General features: G+C 40.5%; 1 protein-coding gene across 1 annotated transcript in view; it reads left to right on the top strand.

The window, feature by feature from the left end:
* LOC149191476 (5'-3' exonuclease family protein) overlaps positions 1-24,264 on the top strand; it is a 407,948-nt gene that overhangs the window by 127,778 nt on the left and 255,906 nt on the right. The gene's annotated exons all lie outside the window — the stretch shown is intronic.

Here is a 24,264-nt window from a genome sequence, read left to right as displayed (position 1 = left end):
AAGCTTCTCTTGCACACTTTTCCTCTCACAAACTCCATGCACAAACTCATGCTTCCTATTGCTTGGTTTCACCAACTCGTGTTCACCAAAAAAATGATTAAAATTGTGCCTTCGTTCCTCCTTTTAAAGGCAATTCAAATGGTTAAAATTAGTGAGTTTTCTAATTAAGGAATGATTTTGTGATTGATTGAGTTAGCATGAGCTAATTTCTCATGCAACTTGTCTATTTTAAGTCAACCATTTGAAATTCAATCATTTGTGTTTTTCCTCAATCAACTCACACTAGAAAATCAAGATCTCGACTTTCAATTTCAACACACCAGTTAACTGCATCCTAACTTGTCCTAATTTTTAGGGATCGATTCCTAAATTATAGGAACTCGTCCTAATTTATAGGGAATATCCTAATCTTTAGGAACTTGAGTCATGCACAAGAAGGAACTTGTTCTGGCTCCTATGATTAAGGCACAAATCAAGGAACCCTTTTCTTGCTAATATTTTCAACATGAGGGAAGTTGAACACTTTCTATATAAATTATTAAATATAGGTCCACTTACTATCATTTTCTCATGGATTTATGGGGGAGAAATTTCATAGAAATTTGGAATTTATGTTATTTTTGCTTGTAAATTTTGGCTTTGGATATTTCAAGTGTGGTGAATTGTCTTGGGGAAGATATGTTTTGAATGGAGGAACTTTATTTGGATTGACGAAATGATGCTTGGATGAATAGTGTTATTTTATTGTGAGTATTATCTTCCATTTTGCTACAGTTGTTGGATTAGGGTTTGTCATGTGCCATATTAAAAATTGTAACATCTCTTATCATTTATGAACTCTATTTTCTTCATATGCAAAATTTATTATCAAGTATTCATCAAGAAAACCAAATTGCATTCCTTGAGCTTAAGTCTCTTACTTTGGGAAAGTCACTAGGGTTACGGAGAAAGTCACTAGGGTTAGATTGACAAGTTATTCCTCTCTCTTTTTCCTCTCCATCCAAGGTCTTCAATTATTGACTCACCCCTTGTTTGACACCATATGTGCATAAATACATTAATGAGCCAAGGCACTGATCCTCCATTCTCCATCACTATACTTTTTTGTGAATCATTAAATTCAGAGTAGCATGTGTTTGGGAATCTGTTTGAGCATTCTCCAAAGGCTACTTTGAGCCATCAGTTCTTTGACCTGCTACTTCATTTCACAGAGCCATAGTTTATTAAAGACTTTGAGGTATAAAATTTGCAAGCTCCTTAGAGAACCATTTGACCTAGGATCCCTTAATCATCTAAATCACTAAGTCTTGCTAGGGAATTCACTACAAAGGTGACAGTGTTGGTGGGTCCCATTGTTGTCAGGGATCTAGTGCGGCCTAACACTAGGGTGCTAGATTTTGTGGTAACAGGGACATGGGTTACTGTTGATTTTTGGTAGCATCGGATGTGCTCTAGCTCCGAAATTTTGTGGAGGGGCTAGAACACATGAGATCTCCAAGACCCAGAAATCATTTGGTGAAATTCCACCCGGATTGTATTTTATTAAAATAATTAATATTTTTAATGTGGCTCCTAGGTCTGAACTTGGAAAATTAAAATATTAATGGGTATTAATGAAAATATGGGTGAGAAGCTTCTAAGAGACGAGGATTAAGTCTAATTTAATCTTTAGCCGTTGATTAGAGATTAGATCACGATCGTTGATTTCTCAACAAGAAAAGTATAAAGGAAGGCTTGGGGTTAGTGGGAGAACGCACATAAAGAGAGCAACACTTGAGCTAGTTCGAAACTTTGGGGCGTGGTTTGCTGAGAATTTCGGAGTAAGTTTCTAGTGCAGAGAGGCAGCACAACACTAGGGAGAGACAACATAGCTCCAGAAGGGTGTCGCAAACGCTAGAGGAGCTGATGCAGTCACTTAGAGGCAGTGCTGGGGTTTTTGTGAGGCAGATCGAGCAGCAGTTCAACAAATCGATTTCTGAGCCGGGAAGGCTCATTGGGAGGGTGACGCAACTCCTAGAGGAGGTGACACAATTCCAGCGTAGAGCTTGGAGTAGCCATCGTTGAACAACATTGGGAACAATGTAGTGACCTGTGGGGTTTGTTCATCTAGTTGCTGGATCCGCCAAAATGTCTGTCTCCGGATAGAGGTACTTCTGTCGAGTTTATTCTTTGTTGGGTGTGCCGGATTTGGCACCCTAGTCGTATTCAAAAATCTGCTTAATAATAAAACCCTCATATTTGCTGGATCGATTTTCCCACATTGGGTTTTTCCGGGGACGTTTAGTCCAAAAATAAGTGTGTCCTTTGTGTGGTTCTCTCATTTATTTTTTCAGTACTTGATCTGTATATTGGTGTAGGCTGCAGTGTATTTGCATTAATATTTTCTAAATACTTATGAAAATAACTTGTTAAATGAAGAACACAAGTAGGTAATGCAAATCAGTTTATGGTAGTAGGATTTCTAGTTTGTTAGATTCAGAAATTTTCACAGTTACCCCTTTCCTCGGCCTCTTTTTACCACCCCTCACAGGTGCCTTTTATTTTAATGATCTTTTTCTTTTCAAGCATAGCTTGAGTTACAAGCTTTAATATATGCATGAATTACCCCTTAAAGATATAGTGGTTCATTGCTCATCAGGGTTGAGACCAGTGTTGCACTAACCCCCCCCCCCCAGAACCCCGAAACGCGATCCGTACGGATCCGTGGGTGATCCGTCGACCGAAATGCGGATCAGGCCGGAAAAGACGGTTCTTGCCTTATTGGAACCATTCGGCCCGATCCCTGTTTTGGTCGGCAGATTGCCCCAGCCGAAATGCCACAGTTCGAGGTCGGATTTGTACGGATCGCGACCGATTTGGTGGGCCGCCAGTTGGTTTTGCCGCGCGGCCCCACTAATTTGAATTTTTTTTGGTTCTATTGCTTGGGGGTGGGTCCAAGATCTATTAGGGTAAGGAATGAAGGGATTAAAAGGCTCTTTCACCTCTCATTTGCTCACATGTATTTTTTGAGAGCTTGGAGAAGAGAAGAGAGGAGAAAGAGAGGAGAGATTTGAGGAGAGCTTGGAGGAGTGAAGAAGGAGGAGCTAGGCGAAGGAGGAGGAGCTTGGAGGAGTAAAGAAGGGCTTCCATCTACAAGAGCTAAAGAGGTAAGCGCAAACCCCAAACTCCCTCATTTTTTGTCATTGTTTTTGTATTTTTCTCCTCCCTCCCCTACTCTTTCCCATTCTTTCTTCTTGCTCATTTAATTGCATGTTGTCCACCACCTATATTCATATTCCAAGATGACGTTCTTTTGGCTTCTATGTATCATTCCACTTTTGGTTTTAATGATGGCAAGGGAGAGTAGGAATAGAAGGGAAGAAGAATAAGAGGATAGTGGTCCCCATATGAGTGACCCAATGTATGATGAGGAGGAAGGCTTTGAAGAGTAAGGGGATGAACTTGAAGGGAACACTGAAACACTAGAGGGGAAAGCTGCATTGACACCCTTGTGGAACTATGTGACCAAACATGAAGGGGGAAAAGGTGGTGGAAGCTACAAATTTTTGTGCCGTCATGGTTGTCATGGAGGAAAACCATTTAGTGGTTCATATACTCGTGTGAGGAGGCATCTTTGTGGGGTGATGGACAATGATGATAAAAAGGGTTTTGTGGGGATACAAATTTGCCAAAACATTTCAACTGAACAAAGAAGAAAATACATCCAAATAGAGGAGGTTGCATAAGAAAAAAGAAAGAAACAAAAAACTCAGTCTGAATCAAGTGCAACCTCTAGATTCGGTAGCTCATCTTCTCATGGTACTTCTGCAAGCTCTAGAGGTAAAAGAACAATATGGGGATTTCTTGAATGCTGCTGGGAGGGATGATGTGGATGGAAAGATAGTCTTATTTCTTTGTGCTTGTGGTATACCATTCAATGTGCTTTGCTCTTCCTATTTTCATGAAATGGTAAAGGCCATCAATGAAGCCTCGAAAGGATACAAGTCCCCCAACTATGAGAAAGCTAGAACAATGTTATTAGAAAGAGAAAAAGCAAAGGTTCAAAGATCTTTTACACGTTTTACAAATGAGTGTGTGGATTGTGGGGTATCCATTATATTAGGTGGGTGGACAAATATTAGAAACCAACATTTGATAAATGTTCTTGGTGTTTTTGCTAGTGGTGCAGTATTTATTAGATGTCACGACTCCTCCTCCATCAGTGCACGTTCCCAAGACATTGCAGATCTCCTATTGCAATCACTCAGAGATGTTGATTTGAAAAATGTGGTTCAAGTGATCACAGATAATGTAGCAAATTGTAAGGCAACAAGAAAAGTTATTGAGTGTGCTCATCCACACATCTTTTGGTTTGGGTGTTTGGTTCACACATTGAACCTTTTGATGCATGATATTGTGAAGCATAAAGAATGTGAATGGATTAATGAGCTTTACAGGAAAGGGAAACAACTCATTAAATTTTGCAAACATTATTATTTGAATTTTGGACATGATTAATGTTGACAGTTGCTCACTTGCTAGATAATATGCTTTACGTTTTATGTTTTATAATATGCTTATATATTTTATGTTTTATAATATGCTTAAAAATTTGATGCATGTTTGTAATTGCTAGAATATAGATGGTTGATCCTTGAATAATTAATCATTGATGTACAATGGAATGATGGATGCCATATCTATCTTGATTTATGTAAAAATATGCATGTTTTCATGTTTTCTACAACTAATTTGGTATTTGAGATGTTTGTTTTGAATATAAATACAATCTATATATATATATATATATATATATATATATATAATATCCCTTATCAGGAATATACCTCAAACACAAGCAAACTCCAACCAGAGATGGATTGGGAGGGCATTTACCAGATATGTCGCCTCTAAAAAAGGACGACATCTGGAGGCTACCTGGCCCTTTCCAGACTCTGTCTAAGAGTATAATAGAAGCACACAAGTGGTATAATAGTCGAGAATGCTCGAAGAGATACAATAACAAGGATATGATATATATCAAATAAACCATAAGTAGATACACAAGAGATGCAGAGAGAATGCTAAGCCATTTTATTATACTGAGTAATAAAATGAATACAGGATGTGATCAAGAAGATGGCACCTCTACTTGCACTAGGCAAGTGAAGAAATATACCCATAATAGCGAAGGAATGACCCCTCTCTGATCTGCGTCCAAGCTGCTGGGAAACTGCTATGATGCTGCTGCTGCTAGAAATCAAATGAGGATTTGGGGCTGCTCCCCTCCTCAAAAAAGGCTGAGACTCTGGAATCGGACCCTACTCAAGAAACCCAGAAAAACCTAGAAAGCTCTCCTGGAATGGTTGACCCCCGAAAATCACCCCCCCCCTTTGGGGTTCTGCACAGTCTCTCAGTGCTCTGCGCTGCCACTGAATGCAACCTTCTAGAAATATGCCTGAAACCCTTGCCAAAACTCTCCAGCTGCAAGGGCTGATCCCTTGCTCTACCTCCCAGCACAAAACCAGAACTGCATCCCTCTCTCAGTGCTGCGCAGTCCTCCAGAACTACGTCCCTCTCTCAGTGCTGCGCAGTCCTCCAAAATGCTGATAAATTGCTGCTGAAATGCTGATATATCTATTGCTGAAATGCCAATGAAAATACCTTGCCCGAGCAGGCACTCGAAGTCCCCCGGGGCTAAGGGTGAGATCTCCGAACGGAGACACTCAATGCACTAAATAGTGCTGCAGACTAGCTAAACAGCCAGCGTGCTCTAAGTCGAAATGACTATTACAAATGCTCATAACAGAATGATCAAAATGAGGGGGCTCCTCTCTCTTTTATAGCTTCTGCCTCTCTCAATCCCAATGCTCACCTTCTCCTGCGTGATTCCCCTTTTGCCACATGTTCCTCCCCTCCTGCATAGTCCCTCCATGTGTCTGCGTGGGCTCCATTTCTGCGTCCCCCTTTTGGCCCCCTTGGCTCCCCCTTTAAGTCACAACGTTGTGCTACTAGGAAGTGAATTTTATTCTAAAAGTGAGTTATGTCCCCCTTTCTCACTTTTTTATTTACAAAATAACTAGATAACCAGATTCATCCTATAGGCCCCATGAATCCTGAATCCATCGTGTCCGACATGATTCTCTCGAGATTCGTGTCCAAAAACCATGACACGTCGAATCCGACTGCGTGTTACGATTTTGGCAGCGTGTCCTGTTTTCCAGGACTCATTAGGCGGCAAAAGTGACCTGCACGAGTATGAAAACGCTGCATTTGGTCATTACAACCACGCATATTTTCATTTGGCAAGCGTTTTGGCAGCTTAATGATCAAGTCTAGGCCCTAGTATTGATATGCTATTCATGGTAATGTTAAATTCTTAAATCTTCATTTTCATCCTTTTACTTAAATTTTTAACATTACCATGAAATGACTCAGGATGTTTGAGAGTGGTTCCGGCCTCATTGGATTTCATATGGAGAAAGTAAAATTTTAGATTTCATTCAAAATCCAACAAACTTATCAGTTTTTCAGGATTTTAGGATTGGGGGATTGCAATGTTTCCATTGAATTTTGTCATGTATTAGGGTATGGAACTCGTATTCAATCAAGAGCACCAATCCCTCTATGTACCTTGATGTTAGTGACATTGGTTGTCGAACTCCTGCATCATGACCCTCCTAAAAATGTACGCATCACTCAAACAAAATCTTGACTTGACATGTTATGCTTGTTCTATCTTATGTTAATGCTTAAAGGGTGATATTAATGACAAAGATCCCTATACAGATACAGAGGTAATGACAAAGATACCTTTGGATATTAATGCTTAGAGGGTGATATTAATGACAAAGATCCTGATTTTCCAACAAGACTAAAAAATTAGACATTTCTCGTGGTGGCAAGAGGGCCAAGCATAAGAAATAGATAATAGATTGACATGTATTTGAATTTTGTATGTACTATGCATGCTAATAGCTATAGGTGAAGATCTATATTTGAAATCAATAAATTTGTATCATTAATTAAAATTTGTGTAAGAAATACCTAATTTTTAATGTCTATATATATATATATTTTGATATAATAATATATAACAAATCCTACGTGTCCTGTTCCGGGGGGTCAACGTGTTCGAATCCGACACTACGAATCCCGAATCCCCGTGTCAGGTGACTTAGCAAAATAACTATAGAAGGCAAAATTTGGCAAAATCGGATATTCCAATTAGCTGGGCTAATTAGGAATATTACACCCCAATGCCTTTTTCAGGAATGATACATGAAAAATGTTATGAATCTCGCTGCCTTGGGGCAGCTCCAACTCATATGCCATAAATGTCCAACTTCTCCACCCAAGACCTTGCCGAACTCTTTGATGAGCCATCAAACGTAGGCAAGTGGAATCTACTCGCTGCACGGTGGGTGTCACCATCATGATAATGTCTGTACCCTCTGTGATGGTCGCGGGGTCTACTATCCCGTTGGAGTTGAACAAAATCACGGAATGAGAGGGCTTCCCTGAACTCCTGGCCATAGGCCTGGTACTCTGCAAAATAATCACCCATGTGTCCAGGCTCTGCCTCCTGCTGGGCTACGTCCCCCGTGTCTGCTCCTAAGAAAATGGGCATCGTAGAGCGTGTAGGGGCATGTGAGGCCATCTGCTGCGCAGTATCACGCTGCTCTGGCAAATGGTGGGATGCACCCGATCCCTCACCAACCTGGAAAACCCGTGGGCTCTCACGCTGTCTGGCCTCTACTGCCGTGAATCTCTGCCCCATCACCTCAATCTGCCTCGACAGATCCTGCACTGATTTGAGGAGCATATCCGCAAATCTCTTCCTGTCATCATCTGCCATTGGAGCCTCTGCTCTGCGTCCACCACCGGCTCCCTCTGTTCTGCGTCCACCACAGGCTCCTCCTGTTCTGCGTCCACCACCGGAACACAGTCTCCCTCTCCGTAGGTATTCTCCAACCTACGCCCAACGTCTCTGTATCTCCGACCTCTGTAACAGATATAGGGTTTCTCCCCCGGTGTCATAGATTGCTAGCTCCACAGGCTGAGCTAGATCTAGGCTCTGATACCACTGTAATATCCCTTATCAGGAATATACCTCAAACACAAGCAAACTCCAACCAGAGATGGATTGGGAGGGCATTTACCAGATATGTCGCCTCTAAAAAGAGGACGAGATCCGGAGGCTACCTGGCCCTTTCCAGACTGTGTCTGAGAGTATAATAGAAGCACACAAGTGGTATAACAGCTGAGAATGCTCAAAGAGATACAATAACAATGATACGATATACATCAAATAAACCATAAGCAGATACACAAGAGATGTAGAGAGAATGCTAAGCCATTTTATTATACTGAGTAATAAAATGAATACAGGAGGTGATCAGGAAGATGACACCTCTACTATCATTAGGCAAGTGAAGAAATATACCCAGAATAGCGAAGGAATGGCCCCTCTCTGATCTGCGTCCAAGCTGCTGGGAAATTGCTATGTTGCTACTGCTGCTAGAAATCAAATGAGGATTTGGGGCTGCTTCCCTCCTCAGAAAAGGCTGAAACTCTGGAATCGGACCCTACTCAAAAAACCCAGAAAAACCCAGAAAAACCCACAAAGCTGTCCTGGAATGGTTGACCCCCGAAAATCACCCTCCCTTGGGGTTCTGGCAGTCTCTCAGTGCTCTGCACTGCCACTGAATGCAACCCTCCAGAAATATGCCTGAAACCCCTGCCAAAACTCTCCAGCTGCAAGGGTTGATCCCCTGCTCTACCTCCTAGCACAAAACCATAATTGCGTCCCTCTCTCAGTGCTGCGCAGTCCTCCAGAACTGCGTCCCTCTCTCAGTGCTGCGCAGTCCTCCAGAACTGCGTCCCTCTCTCAGTGCTGTGCAGTCCTCCAAAATGCTGATAAACTCCTGCTGAAATGCTGATGTATCTACTGCTGAAATGTCAATGAAATACCTTGCTCGAGCAGGCACTCGAAGTCCCCGGGGGCTAAGGGTGAGATCTCCGAACGAAGACACTCAATGCACTAAACAGTGCTGCAGACTAGCTAAACAACCAGCGTGCTCTAAGTCGAAATGACTATCACAAATGCTCATAACAAAATGATCAAAATGAGGGGGCTCCTCTCTCTTTTATAGCTTCTGCCTCTCTCAATCCCAATGCTCACCTTCTCCTGCGTGATTCCCCTTTTGCCACGTGTTCCTCCCCTCCTGCGTAGTCCCTCCATGTGTCTGCGTGGGCTCCATTTCTGCATCCCCCTTTTAGCCCCCTTGGCTCCCCCTTTAAGTCACAACATTGTGCTACTAGGAAGTGACTTTTATTCTAAAAGTGAGTTATGTCTCCCTTTCTCACTTTTTTATTTACAAAATAACTATAGAAGGCAAAATTTGGCAAAATCGAATATTCCAATTAGCTGGGGCTAATTAGGAATATTACAATATAGTAGACGCTTCTGAGACGCTTCGCTTCCTAGATTTTTGGAAAATGACGCTTTTGCGTCCCTGCTTCCAAAAAACGTCCCCGTTTCGTCCTCGCTTTGTGCAACGTTGGCTGTAGCAGTGCAACACTAGAACACCTTCCTCGCTAAGAAGGAGTGTTGGTTTTTGTAGCATTGGATGGTGTTCTAGTCTCGAGACTTTGTGGAGAGGCTAAAATGTAGGAGTTCTCCAAAACCCAAAAATCGTTTCTAGAAATTCCATCTAGATATGGCTCAATTAAATTAATTGACCATAATTAAAAATTTCCTAAGTCTAACTTAGGAAAAGTGGTTAATTAACAATAATTAATTAAGAAAGGTGTGACACATCTAGATACTCACACAGATCGACTTGGAGATGATCTCAACCATCGATTAAGTTTTAATCATGGTCGTTGGAGTCCCAACTAGAGATTATAAGAATAGTTCGATGGGTAGATAGAGAATACACCAGTGCAGATACTCAGTTGCCTAGGCAGGTTGAATTCCTAGTAGCAGGAGTGATTCAACAGTGGAGGTTGAGCCAGTGGGTGAGCAGCAGGTGGCAGGAGAGGTCAACAATGATCTGGAGGAAGTTTTCCAGTTCTGGAGAGTTAGAAAGAGGAGGCCGAAAATTTTCTCCAGGAAGCAGTGTAGGGATTGCGCAGTTGCTTCAATAAAGCAGTTCGATTTGGATGAAGGGAAGGACGTTTTTAGTTCTCAAGGCCTGGAATATTTTCCAAAGGGTCAGAAAAGCATTTTCCTAGTCAGCAGCAGGCAGGACGGCTAGGTTGGCAGCAGTTCTAGGCTAATCTTGTGAGGGTCTGTGCTAGGGTGACACAAGGCCTGTGCAAAGTAGCTGGACGACTTGCTTTTTCAGAGTTAGTCAGGTGCCGGGATTGTTTAGAGAGGGTAAAACCCCTCAATAAATTTTTGCTAGTATTTCTCTTGGGTAGTGTTATCGCTTAGACTCTATAGGAATTGTGACAATGATTGAGGTCAGGGGCTGTCACCCTGATCACTGTCTTCTCCGTTCTAGTTGTCTCCCAACATCAGGCTATGGGGGGTAGTCCCTATGGAAATGTGAAGACGAAGGACAAATTGGCAACCAACGAGTTCAGGAGACATGATCTGAGTGGCCTAACTACTTGGTTAATTTAAGCAAGATTTAAGGATTTGATTAAATTCAAATTTGAGACGAGCGCCTTATGGAGTCAATTTCTCGCTTGTTATTAATTATAGACTAGGTAATTGAATGGAAAACCACTGCTTAGATGCTTCACAAACCTATATGCTATGCAAATCCTAAAAACTAGGTGTGATGCAAGAATCTTGGTTACTTTTAGTTATATGCCTATTCTAAATAAGACCACCTTCTTAACTATTTTAGAACCAGTCTTTAGAGTAGGCCGTGGGATGGAAGCCAATGAAAAGCAAGCAAATGCTTGATTAACGATACCTCCACTTGTGTTCCAACCACACCCAATGCCTCTGCGTTGCAAAGATTATGGCTATGATGACTGCAATGTCACAGTGTTAACCACTAGAAAGGTGTTGAATCCCTCAAACTAATTTCAGAAAGGGTGGCCCTAGAAGTTTATCAACCAAGCTTATTTTTGGAGGTAAATTATTAGTGCAACTAGACTTAGAATGCTTATTCAAGGTGGATGAGTGACTTCTTGGGTTAAGATTGTTTTATGTTTAAGTACTTAAGCTTAATCTCCAATGACAAGAGTACTTAACAATGAATGGAAAGACAATCTTATTACCAAGAATGTGCCAATTATCAAGTGCCAATATTAAACAATCCAAAGATGAATTTATTTTCCTCAAGATGCTTAATCAATGATAGCAAGATTAGAACACTTATCCAATGATGACAATTACTAGGAATAATTAAAAATTCTTCCAACAAAGTAAAGGCCAATAATGACCTTATGCCAATATTAAGAGATGCTCACTTAGAATCAATAACTCTCAAGACGCCAATGCTTAAGATAGACAATACAATATGTTTAGCAATTTTCCAATGATTCCTTAGCAATATTCAATTAGATGCTTAAAACAATGATGCCAATTAGATTGCCAAGACACCAAGGGGAGGAAGGAGGGTTGAGGCCCTTAGGGGCTTACGACCAACCTCTAGGGGCTGAAAAAGGATGATGCAGAGGCTCAAGGAGGCTGGACAACTGGCCTGAAGGAGAGAGACGAGCTTAGGAAGCCTGAAAAAATTAAAACCCTTGCTCAAAAATTAAATTTGCTTCAAATTTTCAATTTTCCTGCAAATTCTTTAGTAGCTGGCCCTCCAAAAAATTTGGAGACTAGATCTTATCCTCAAGGGCCTAGATATAGTTCTAATCCAAATATTTTCCTTTGATCTCACCTGCACAAATGAATTTACAATAGCCCAAAACCCCAATATATACAAAATTTCAAAATAATTCAAAGCCCAAAACCCCAGCTGCAAAGCAAAGTTTAGAAAACTAATTATTTACGAAAATCTATTTTACAAATCTATTTACAAAATATACACGTGTACAATGTTTGAGAGAATTTTGAGAAATTAATTTTTTGTAAATCCTTGATAATGGCTAAATGTATTTTCAAAAGATAAATGCAAAATCCACAGCCTTAGCGAAGTTGGAAAACCATAAAAATATTTAGAATCCAAACATAGTCAACCTTCGTCCAAAGTTTGTGAACTTGGTGTCCAAGGGCAGGGGAACCTGCAAACACTATATATTTTCTGAAAGGTAAGTCGTAAGAACACATAGTGAATTGGACCACCTAAGATAAGCGCACAACTTACCAATAGAATGTTCCTATCACTTACAATGAAATAACGATTAATAAGAATTATAAAGCACAATATAGGAATGCCCGTACCGAACACATACCACAAATCAATAGACCAGAGACACCATGAACCGCACCCCAAAGTCTTTATTATGATTATTCGAATGTTCCCAACAGGACAATAGTTTACATCAACTTTTTGGAGTTACATTAGCCAAAAATCAGATGGCTTGACACACAAATGACCTCTAATTTATATATAAATCCTCCAAGTGGAAAATAACAGCTAGTGGGCTTGATCCTCGTCAAAATAATCTCGACCATTGATAAATCTTTGATGATCTTTTAATTTTGCCGTTGAAATAATTATTTTTGAGGAATTTTCGAATTTTTCATTAAGACCATTTTTTGTTAGCTCAAAAACAATTATTTTGAGCTAATTACCTAAAAAATTTGACTTTGACTTAACCACCAAGGTCCAAGGGTCTAATTTTTCTTGAAATTTCCAATATTCCCTTGGTGGGGGACCTCCAAAATTTGACTTCTTTAAGACCCACGAATTTTTCCACTTGGAGAATTTAATTTCTCTAACATTTTAATTTTTGACTTTAATTAATTAATTTTTTGGCTTCGGATTTAATTTGTTTTTTGCTAGGAAAATTAATTAATTGACACTTTGAGGGGATTAATTATTTTTCCACCCTCAAATATTTTAGCCATGGTGTCTAAGTATGAGAGACCATGCAATAAAATATTTTTTACATAAGATTTTAAATAATTCAACCCTCAAAGGGGGAATACCCGTTCGTTATAGACCCTCAAATAATTTACTCAATTCTGCGACACAATATGATCTAGTAGACCAAGTGACTTGTAATAAAATAATTTAGCCAATTATCTTAAATTATTCTCAAATCACTTTTATAGAAGATTCGACTAAAACACTAGGACTTACCTAAGACTTTGACGATAAATTCCACCCTAGCTTTGGGGTGAGGTTGTGTTGAAAAGTGTAACTAGGTTTAGTCTTCATAATGACATATATTTATGATTTTATGTAATGAGATGTAAAGAAGAAAAATAAAATTATTGTTTTGACTTCCTTCATGGGTTTCATGAGCAAGAGATTTTGATTTTGAGTCAAGATGCCCAGTGGGAGTCTTTAGGAATTATTTGTCATCTAGTCATAAAATGATAGTCATTGTTATGTAATGAAGTCATGTTACACTTTGTAAAAGGTCAATATCATCTATGTAAAGCATCCTCCAAGACCTTGTCACTTATCCTCTTCAAGTCGACCTACAATGATGGAAGAACTTGCTAGAAGAAGTCAACCTAACTCTTGTGATCTTGTCGGCCTAAAGGACATGAGATGAAGTGTATATATATAGCCACACTTGGCCTCACTCAAAGAGAAGCAACTCGACAAGCATTAGATCAAGGAAAAGTGTGAAGTAGAGTCTAGCAGTAGAAGTGCGAAGAAGGTATAGTGAAGAAGGATTCTTCTGGGTATTGCGAAAGAGAGATTCTTTTGGGGTCAGCGAAGGTAGATTCTTTTGGGGTCAGTGAAGGTAGATTATTTTGGGGTCAACGAAGGAGAGTTCTTTTGGGCAAGCGAAGGAGAAGTTTCTTCTGGGATAGCGAAGGAAGAGTTTCTTCTGGGATAATGAAGAAAGGATCCTTTTGAGGTACTTGTTATGGGTGACAGAGATAGAGATCTAGAGACTGAGATTCTCTAGAGGAAGCCAGTGAGATTATAGAGATTGGGTTTCTCTAAAGGAAGTCGAGAAGAAGCAGTGTGAAGGATAGAGACCGAGTTTTTCTAGGAGCCGAGGAGAGTAGTTCGAGATCAAGAAGAAAGTCGAGAAAGGGAAGAGGCAGAGCATCAAGGTTAGTGACAAGGTTCTTGGGAGGATACTAGAGTCAAGGGTCTTTGTCATGGTCTTGGTACTCATCAATTGAAGATCTAGAAGAAGAATTTTGATCGGGTTTTCCTCTCAAGAGGTGAGAGGTTTTGGCCCTGGCTAACAAGCCTACGTACTGTGTCACTTGTCTTTTGTTGTGCATATTGGTAACTGTCTTGATGAAAAAGAGCACAATAATAACATAACGAAGAAAAGACTATAAGCTAAGAAGTAAAAGTGTATCACAAGCAATTATCAAGCAGAGAAATCTTTTAACTATTCATGCCTTAGATTTCTCAACATGTTGGAGGGAAAAACTCTACCGACCATCCATGTTTAGAAACACACCTGAATCAGTGAGACAGAAAACCTCTTAGGATGAAATTCGTTGCCAAAATAATAAACCTACCTAGGTTGTTACATACATACATGGTCTTACTAGCATCATTTACATTACAAATTTGCAGAATGGGTTTACAATGACATAATAGCTGATCGCTGATGATCTCGATATTTGAAGAAAAATATGGTACATCTGCTTCCCTGGAATTTTGATAAAATGTGTGCAACATGTAGAATCGCTAGTTTGGCGACATTTCTATTGTACTTCGAATTTCTGCTGCATAATAATATAAACCCTCAGCTGTTGCAACCGGTTTTTCCGGGGACTTTTGTCCAAAAATAATGGTTTCCTTTTTTTGTGTGTGCGCTAGGATTTCTCAATTTTCACCGCTTTTATTTTCCACAGTATTTTATTTGTGAAGATTGCAGTGTGATTAATTTGTTGCTGCCTTAGCAATAAACTGCATATTTAATTTTACAGTTAGAAGAATTAATTCCAGTTGTTGCAATAGAAATTTCGTTGCAATTTTTCCAAAGGGAAACCAAGGAATGTGAATAGTAAGCAATCAACCGAAGAGGGGAAGTGGAGCAAGGGAAAAGGGTGGAAGGTGTAAAGTATGGACTACCATGGATACACAACATTAATCATGGCCTCCTATTCTTACCCCTCCTAGATAGTGGAAATAAGGACCTCAAGGAGGGTTACACTAGACTAGGGGTGGGAATAACCACGAAGGTGAAGCAGGGGAACAAGGGTATAGTCAAAAGTGGTCAATTATCCAATTTAACCCATGATCCACAATAGAATGCCTCAAACCCTTAAATGAAATCACTTGGTACAAAAATGGTTTGCATACCAAATATTTGAAGACTCGTGTTCATCAGGTGAACTGGCTAGTTGCACGAAAATCACTGACTAGAGAGTGGCTGAGAGGTAACTGTGAGTGGCTATCTGTGGATCAATGTGGGGTTGCAGGCTGGCAATTTAGATCAAAGGGGGATTCTCTGGCGTTTACCCACAATTTGGTGGGTAATTCATTTCTTCAGTTCAGTGCTCCTCAAACATAGTACCTTGACCTCTTCATATACTATATAACAGTCAAAGGTGGAGTAGTCCTCACCAAAATTGGAACATCTCTCTAAATCAGTGCTTATATTAGGACCAAAAGTCACCCTCCACATGTGCAAAGACTCTACAGTTTTATGGTACATTTTTCCTTATCAATGTAATGGATAATTGGCACATCCTTGACACACAAATTGCTACTAAATTAGAGACAAACCCCGGCACTGAAGTGACACCCAGAATAGCACAGGTCTCAAGGTGGCATTGTGTTACTTTTAGGCAACAATGGTATGTTCTATGCTTTAGAGTAATTTTACTTCAATTTCTCTATTAGCCCAGTATTAATATTCAGATTAGCAATCACATCAACATGATAGTAAAATGCAGATGGAACATAAACATAAATAGTAGAAGACAAGTAAAGACAAGAGGACACAAGGTGTGGCACCAGTTAGGGACAAACCCCAATGTGTGGAAACCCTTAATCAAATATTCTTTTAGTCTTCAATAGTTCAGAAGAGAGAGATAGCACAATTTACAAATCTGAAAATTTCTAACAGCAACAAAAGAGCCCTAACCAAAAAAGTCAACGTTGGTCAACAAGGCAGATTTGACCCTCAACTATTCGGTCAACTTCGGCCTCCAAACAGCAAGATAAAACAACCCTCAAAACAGTCAAATTCGGCCCAGTCAAAGTTTGGTCAAACAACCCACCTGCGGTCAGCCCTAGCTGTAGTCAACGTTGGTCAATAGTCAATGTTTAGCCTCAATTTCTGTGCCCATAAATGTGGCCTACCCAAACAGAGATAGCCCTCACAAAAAGGCAGTCAAAGGAGGTAAATGCATGCTTGTCAACGCTTGGGCAAACTGTCTAGAAATTCGGTCTCTCGAAATTTCGCTCTCCCGAAATTTCGGCCTCTTGAAATTCGCTCTCCTGAAAATTCATCCTCCTGAAATTTTTCACTCCTGAAACTTCGGATGTGTGGAGAGAGAGAGGCCCAAAAATCCGTACCCAGTCAATGAGGAGAGAGATAGAGATGTGTGAAGATGAGTGTGTCCAAATGAGGCTAAGACACCTTCTATTTATATGCAATGTTGAGGATGAATAGACGTGACTATTGGGCTTCTGAGCCTACACAAGTTTGCTGGCGGACCTTGACAATTTGACCATAATCAAAATAAATTCATAACTTCATTTGTACATGTCAAAATCGGATGATCTTTAGATCAATCCTATACCTCTCGGAGAGAGGAATCCAAGAAAAATATCAGCTGTCATAAATAAGATGACCCATGTGGAGTTTGGCCCTAGTTGCCAATTTTAACACTCCCTCTCAACTAGGGAGAATTCCATCTGCTAATCCATCTGCCAATCTGTACTATCTTTGCCATCAATGCACTTCTCTGCACTGCTTTGCTGAACTATGAAGAAGAAGTGATCGAGAATGTATCATACCTTAATGACCCGAAGTCAGTCCCAATCAAAGGAGAGTGTGTCATACCACTCTTACTGACTTGAAGTCAATTCCAATTGATCCCAGATCAATATCGGTCATCCTAGCATAGGGAGTACGGTAGTACACAATGCGTCCATCAATAGTACTATGGTCCCTATCCTCATTTGCCTACTCATTGGCCAGATGAGAGGTACTTCCCATGAGTCCCAGACTGCATGGGTAGGATGTCTCAGCAGGAGAAGGATGAACCACTCATCCTGCCTACATGTCGCCAAGGGGTATCGCAGGGGATGGCTAAACCACTCACCCTGTGCACAACAAACCACTAGGGGAAGGCTGAACCACTCACCCTATGGTTGCTCATCGCTCCAAGAAGTACCCTAAGCCCCCTAGATCTCCCAGAGCTCAATGTCCATCTCTAACAAGACCTTCATAAGAGGGTCTCTCCACGACTTAGGGTCATTCTCGGAAGGCCAAGAACTTGACCTTCCCTAGCGGCTTTGTCATAATATCGACGACTTGTTCATCAGTCCCAATGTGATGGAGCCTTATTGCTCTTCATTGTACCATATCTCGGATAAAGTGGTACTTGATATCTATATGCTTGGAGCGATCATGAAACACAGGATTCTCCGATAATCGGATCCCACTTTGGTTGTCGCAGAGGATCACGGTGGTATCCAACACATTTCCAAACAACTCACCGAAGAGTTTCCTCAACCAGACAACTTCACAGGAGGCCATACTAGTAGCTATGTATTCGGCCTCAGCAATGCTCAAGGCAACTGATTTCTGCTCCCTGCTCATCCATGATATCGAAGCAGAACCCAAAGGAAAACAACATCCAGAAGTGCTCTTGCGATCCACCACACTGCGAACTCAATCAACATTAGAATAACCATGCAACGTCAAATCTTCGGCAATGTATCTCAGTCCATGAGTGATTGTGCCCCGAAGATATCTCAGAAGATTCTTGGCACCAATCCAATGTATATGATGAGGCTCAACCATATATTGGCTCAATGTGTTAACTGCAAAACATATGTCTGGACGATAGTTCACCAAGAACATCAGTGCTCCTATGAGTTGACGATACTCAAAAGCATTTACCAATTCAGGTTCAACATCACTACCACATAACACTACCACATAACTTCTTAAAGTTAAGTTCCATCAGAGTAGTGACAGGCTTGCAGTCCACCATCCCAAAATCTTTCCAATATCTTCACAACATATTTTCCTTGAGAGAGGATAATTTCACTTGGCTTTTGCTAGACCTCTAACCCTAGGAAATAGTGCATCAGTCCTAGCTCCTTCATCTCAAATTCAGAAGCCAACTCCCTCTTACATTTGTGAATGAGAGGGTCTGCACTTCCATCAACTCCATGCTTGATTTTGTAAAGCCACTTAGAGGTGACCACCGATTTGTCCTGGGGTCTAGGGACCACATCCCAAACATCATTCTTCATAATTGACTCGTATTCTTCATTCATAGCATCCTTCCATACTTTATGCTTCACGGCTTCTTCGAATGATGAAGGCGCATTTTGAATGATAGTGCTCATGGCGGTCAAATATGCTTGATACCTGTTCGGCTTCTTGCTTTCACGGAAAGTCCCCCCTTGGTGCAATGTGTCTCTTGGCATCTTCAAGAGTCTCCCTAAGCCATGAGGGTCTCCTTTTGGAGGAGGAGGGCTCATGAGGAGGATCAATAAGATCCACAGGTTCATCAACATCAGGGATCGTTTCGTCTTCTTTTGCACCTTGATTTCTGGTGTCAGTTTCTTTGTCCGTCCTTAGGATAGGAAGGTTGTTGATCTTCTTGAGGGCCATATCTTTGTCGAAGGTGACATCATGACTTATCTCAACTTCTTTTTGAGCAACCACATAAATTCTATATCCCTTAAGAACTATAGCCCACAAAGATTCCTTTCTTCCCAGATGCACCCAATTTGCTTCTTTTCTCTTTCGGCACATGAAAATATATGGGGCTTCCAAAAATTCTAAAATGAGAGAGATCGAGTTTCTTACCAGTGAACATTTCTTCGGGAGTCTTGGAGTCCAATGCTTGATGAGGGCATTGGTTTTGAACACACACGGCGGTATTTGCAGCGTCAGCCCATAGGAACTTTGGAAGGCCTTGATCACGAAGCATGGCACGAATTGCTTATAGAATAGAGCGATTCTTCCTTTCAGCCACACCATTCCGCTCAGGAGTGTATGGCGTTGTAGTCTCCCTCGTAATGCCAACTTCTCTGCAATAATTTTGAAATTCATTAGATTCGTACTAGGTCCCATTATCAGTCCTCAATATCTTGATTTTCTTCTCAGATTGGTTTTCGATCAAGGCTTTGAAGTGTCGAAACTAGGTGAACACTTCATCCTTCTTCTTCAAGAAGTAGATCCAGGTCTTGCAAGAATGATTATCTGTAAAGGTGAGATAATATAAGTATCCTCCGAAAGAGTTTACAGGTATCATACTAGATATGTCAGAGTGGATCAATTGCAATATACCTGTGGTCTTGCTATTATTTGAGGGGAATGGTCCCCTTGTAAGTTTTCCTTTGGCACATCCCGGACATACACCTTTATGCTCTAATTTGAACTCGGGCATATCTGTCACCATCTGTCTCACATCGGGTAGGGCCTTATAATGAAGATGGGCAAGCCTCTAGTGCCATAGTTCAGATTGTAGAGATGTGTCGCAAGACATGGCTCCCAATGGACTTCCTCCAACTTGATACAAAGTGTCAACCCTGAACCCAAGAGTAAAAGCATCTTTAAAATTTCTTTTCCAAACACGTACCTTTCCATCAATGAATGCCACCTTGAATCCTTTGTTCTCCATGGCTAAAATGGACGCCAGGTTCTTCTTGAGATCAGGTACATATACTACTTGCAAATGAATAGTGTTACCTTGATTCAATTGAAGGGTAACATTCCCTACTCCCTTCACGGGATAGGTGGCATCGTCTCCAAGGATGATCTCCAAGTTTGTCTCATTTTCTATCAGATTAGAGGGGGCTTCCTTGTATCCGGTGAAGTGCCTTGAGGCATCACTATCAATCAGCCAATTTCCCAAAGTGTCCGGAGGAGAGGCAGTGGAGAGGGGCAATATAAGATAATACTCTTTTCGCTTATTGTTAACAACATTTGATTCTTCATACCTGGAGTTCCTTGATTTCTTGGAGGGTCGACCATTTCCTTGATGTCCCACATTTCTTTTAACTTTGCCACTAGACCTGCCATTCCTTTGATCGTTGTTGTTGAAGTTGCCTTGGAATGATTGTGATCATCATCATGCGATGTGTCCCTTATATTTGGACACTCCCTTGCATAGTGGTGAAACTTATTGCAAACAATGCACCTGCCCTTCTTTCCTCCCTTAGATCTAGGCTTTCCATGGAAATGACCTTTAGACCCTGCATTATTTCTCCTTTTGGCATGAGCGGAGAATGCAGTGGGTTTGCTTCTATTAGAAGGCATTTCTTGCTCCACCATTCTTGTTTCTTCTTGAATGCATCTCGAAATCAATTCTTCAAACCCTGGAATTCGATCATTGTTGAGGACAGTGGTTCTAAACACATACCACTCAGGTGGGAGTCCTCCAAGGGTGGTGAGAGTAAGTTCCCTGTAATGTCCCTTCCTAAATTATTTTGGAACATGATTAATTTCTACATTTTGGGACCGATTTTGGAGGTGATGGGGCCCATTCGATTTTATTAGGAGGCTAAATTTAGTAGAAGTTATTTTGATGTGGTTAATTTGTACGTGGGGGCCACCCACACTAGGAGAATACACATTCCCTAGTTCAATTTGCATGGAGGAGAAATCGATGTTTAAGTGAGGGACCCACAATGGAGGGAAAATGGAGGGAAAAGTGCTCCATGAAATCTATATAAGGAAGACAACTCTCCTCATTTCCGCAGCTTATCTTTTTGACATATTGAACTCAACCTTAGTTGCTCGAGCTGCTTAGCTGGGTTACTATGTTGTTTAGCACACGAGTGTCTCCAAGCGGAGATTTCGACCCTTGCTTCGGTGGACTTCGAGTGCCACCATAGGAAGTCAATTCATACTACCTTGGAGGAGAGCCGATGGAGTTTCACAGTCACATCATTCAGTGTTTGTCTCAGCCAATGTGTGTTTCTGGAAGACGCAAAGGGGGAACACACAGGTGTTGCTTGTGGGCTCATTTGGGAAGCAACTGCTGGGGGAGTTTGGGCATTGGAGCTACAATGGAGGATCAACATTTCGGGAGAGTTTTGGATCAAGAGGTTTGCTGCATTGGAGCAGTTCGATTTACAGCCACCTGGCCCTGCGCAAAGAGCCATCACTGGGCTCACATGGGAGTTGGAGGAAGGAATTGTAGAGCTGGATGTTATGCAACCAGCTCACAAAATAGAAGAAAAGATAGATCAACGCCTTCAAAATCAGCCTCTTCGAGGGTGCGATGTCCTTTACATTACACAAATGAACAATTCTTGGATGATTCAAATGACACAACCTCCTTTCTATATATAGAAGTCTAAGGGGTCACAATATAATCAGAGCCGACATAACAATAATAATGTAAGGGTACCACAATAACAATAGTGGGCTTCTATGGGGCACAACAATAACAATAAGGGGGCTACACTAATAACAATGAGGGAATACACTAGTATTATAGGGACCTAGCATGCCCCTCTCGTTAAAAAAAGCGTTGTCCTCAATGCTTGAGTAGTTTTGGATGCGTTTGTATAAAATTCTCATCCTCCTTTTCTATAAAAAAAGCGTTGTCCTCAATGCTTGAGTAAGTTCTTCCGTTTGATGAGATACTTTGAAATTGATCGATTTTGTAACTGTCGAGTTCTTGTTTCCGTGACTGCTTTAGGTTCGAATATGATTTTTACTTCCTCGTCAAGTTCTGGCAATATTGTTTGAACTGGGAGCTTGTCACCTATAACCTTCTTTAAGCATGAAACATGGAAAACTGGGTGCACTCTGGAAGATGTAGGAAGCTCCAATTTGTATGCCATAGTACCAATTTTTTGCAACACCTTGTAAGGACCATAATACTTTGGTGATAATTTATTATCCTTCTTAGCTTGCTTGAGGGACATTTGTTTGTATGGTTGTAGTCGTAAAAATACCCAGTTGCCTACATCAAAACTTTTTTCGCTGCGATGTTGATTTGTCTGTTGTTTCATTTTATTTTGCGCCAAAGTGAGGTTATCCTTTAAGAGTTGGAGAACTTGTTGATGCTCTATGTGATATTCCACTGCTTGAACCTTAGAATTTTCTCTTAAAGATGACGTGATGGATGGTGGATGATATCCATAAAGTGCCATAAATGGGGTCATTTTTGCTGCAGTATGGAAGGAAGTGTTATACCACCATTCAGCCAGAGGTAACCATTTGACCCATTGTGTTTGTTTATCAGATACAAAGCAACGAAGATATCCTTCCAAACATTTGTTTAATATCTTAGTTTGCCCATCTGATTGAGGATGATAAGATGAGCTATGAGCTAATTGAGTACCCAGACAAGAAAATAATTTCGTCCAAAAATTTCCAGTGAAAATAGAATCTTTGTCTCTTACAATAATCTTTGGGTTTCCATGTAGCTTTTGAATTGTTTCCATAAATGTAGTTGCAACTGTACTGGCTTTAAATGGATGAGATAATGCACAAAAGTGTGCATTCTTGGTAAGTCTGTCAACTACCACCATGATGACACTCTTTCCTTTGGACTTGGGTAAACCTATGATAAAATCCAGTGAAACCTCCTGCCAACGTTGACTTGGAATGGATAAAGGTTGTAACAGACCCGGGGTCTTAATTGTTTCAACTTTATTTTTTTGGCAAACCAAACATTCCGCCACAAACTTTTGAATATCAGATTTAAGGCCATCCCAAAAAAATTCCTTCTTAATCCTGTGGTAAGTTTTTAAAATCCTGAGTGCCCTCCTAAGGGAGAGGTGTGCAATTCCAGAAGAATCTTTTGTTTGAGTTGGGAATTCTTACAAAGGTATAAGCGATCTTTGTACCATAATGCATCATTTTTCCATCTAAATGTATCAGATGTACTAGGATCTTGCTGCAACTTTTAAATGAGTGCCAACACTTCTTCGCCATTCTTCCATTCATCCCTGTCTTCGCTTATCCAATCTAGTTGGATAATGGGAATGGCACAAAGCAATGCTTCCACATCCTCATCCTTTCTTGAGAGTGCATCTGCAATAACATTTTGCTTCCCTTTTCTGTAGATGATTTCAAAGTCATAACCCAACATCTTTGTGAACCATTTTTGCTGTTCCTCTGAAGATAATCTTTGTTCTAAAAAGTATTTAAGACTATCATGATCTGTTTTTACCTTGAAGTGCCTTCCCATTAGGTAAGGTCACCATTTATTAAGTGCATGTAGTATTGCCAACATTTCCTTCTCATCAATCGCTATGTGTAAATGCTTTCCTTTGATTGGACGACTTTCAAAAGCAATGGGTTTTCCTTCTTGCATTAAAACAACACCAATTCAATTTCCTGAGGCATCACATTCCACAATAAAGGTTTTTGTGAAGTTTGACGTAGCTAAGACCGGTGCTTGGCACATTGCCTCTTTAAGATGCTCAAAGGCCTTAGTTGCTTCTGGAGTCCAAGAAAATGCATCTTTCTTCAGTAATGTTGTTAGAGGTGCTGCTATTCTCCCATAATTCTTAATAAACTTGCGATAATACCCTGTCAACCCAAGAAATCCTCGCAGATGCTTTATGGATGTGGGGATTTTCCATTCCTTAATGGCTTTAATTTTGTTAGGGTCTACCTTAACACCCTCATGAGATACAATATGACCCAGATATTCCACCTCTTGTACTCCAAAGAAACATTTGGAGGTTTTTGCATATAATTGTTCTCCTCTAATAGCTTGAACACCCTGTCAACATGGTCAACACGATCCTTCCAAGACTTGCTGTAGATTAGTATATTATCAAAAACTACTAACACAAATTTTCCAAGGAAGAGTTTGAAAATGGAATTCATCAAACCTTGAAATGTAGAAGGTGCATTGGTAAGGCCAAAAGGCATGACCAAAAATTCATAATGAACTTCATGAGTTCTAAATGTTGTTTTCGGAATGTCTTCAGTCTTCATTCTTATTTGATGATATCCTAAAAGAAGATCCAACTTGGTGAAGTAAATTGTTCCATGTAATTCATCCAATAATTCATCAATGACATGAATGAGAAATTTATCTTTAATAGTGAG

This window comes from Pinus tabuliformis, chromosome 2_2 (assembly GCF_031772625.1).
Source record: "Pinus tabuliformis cultivar Carrire ecotype Pingquan chromosome 2_2, CPIR1, whole genome shotgun sequence".
Classification (NCBI taxonomy): domain Eukaryota; kingdom Viridiplantae; phylum Streptophyta; class Pinopsida; order Pinales; family Pinaceae; genus Pinus; species Pinus tabuliformis.
Note: the sequence above shows the minus strand (reverse complement) of the source record. Positions and strands in the feature narration are given on the sequence as shown.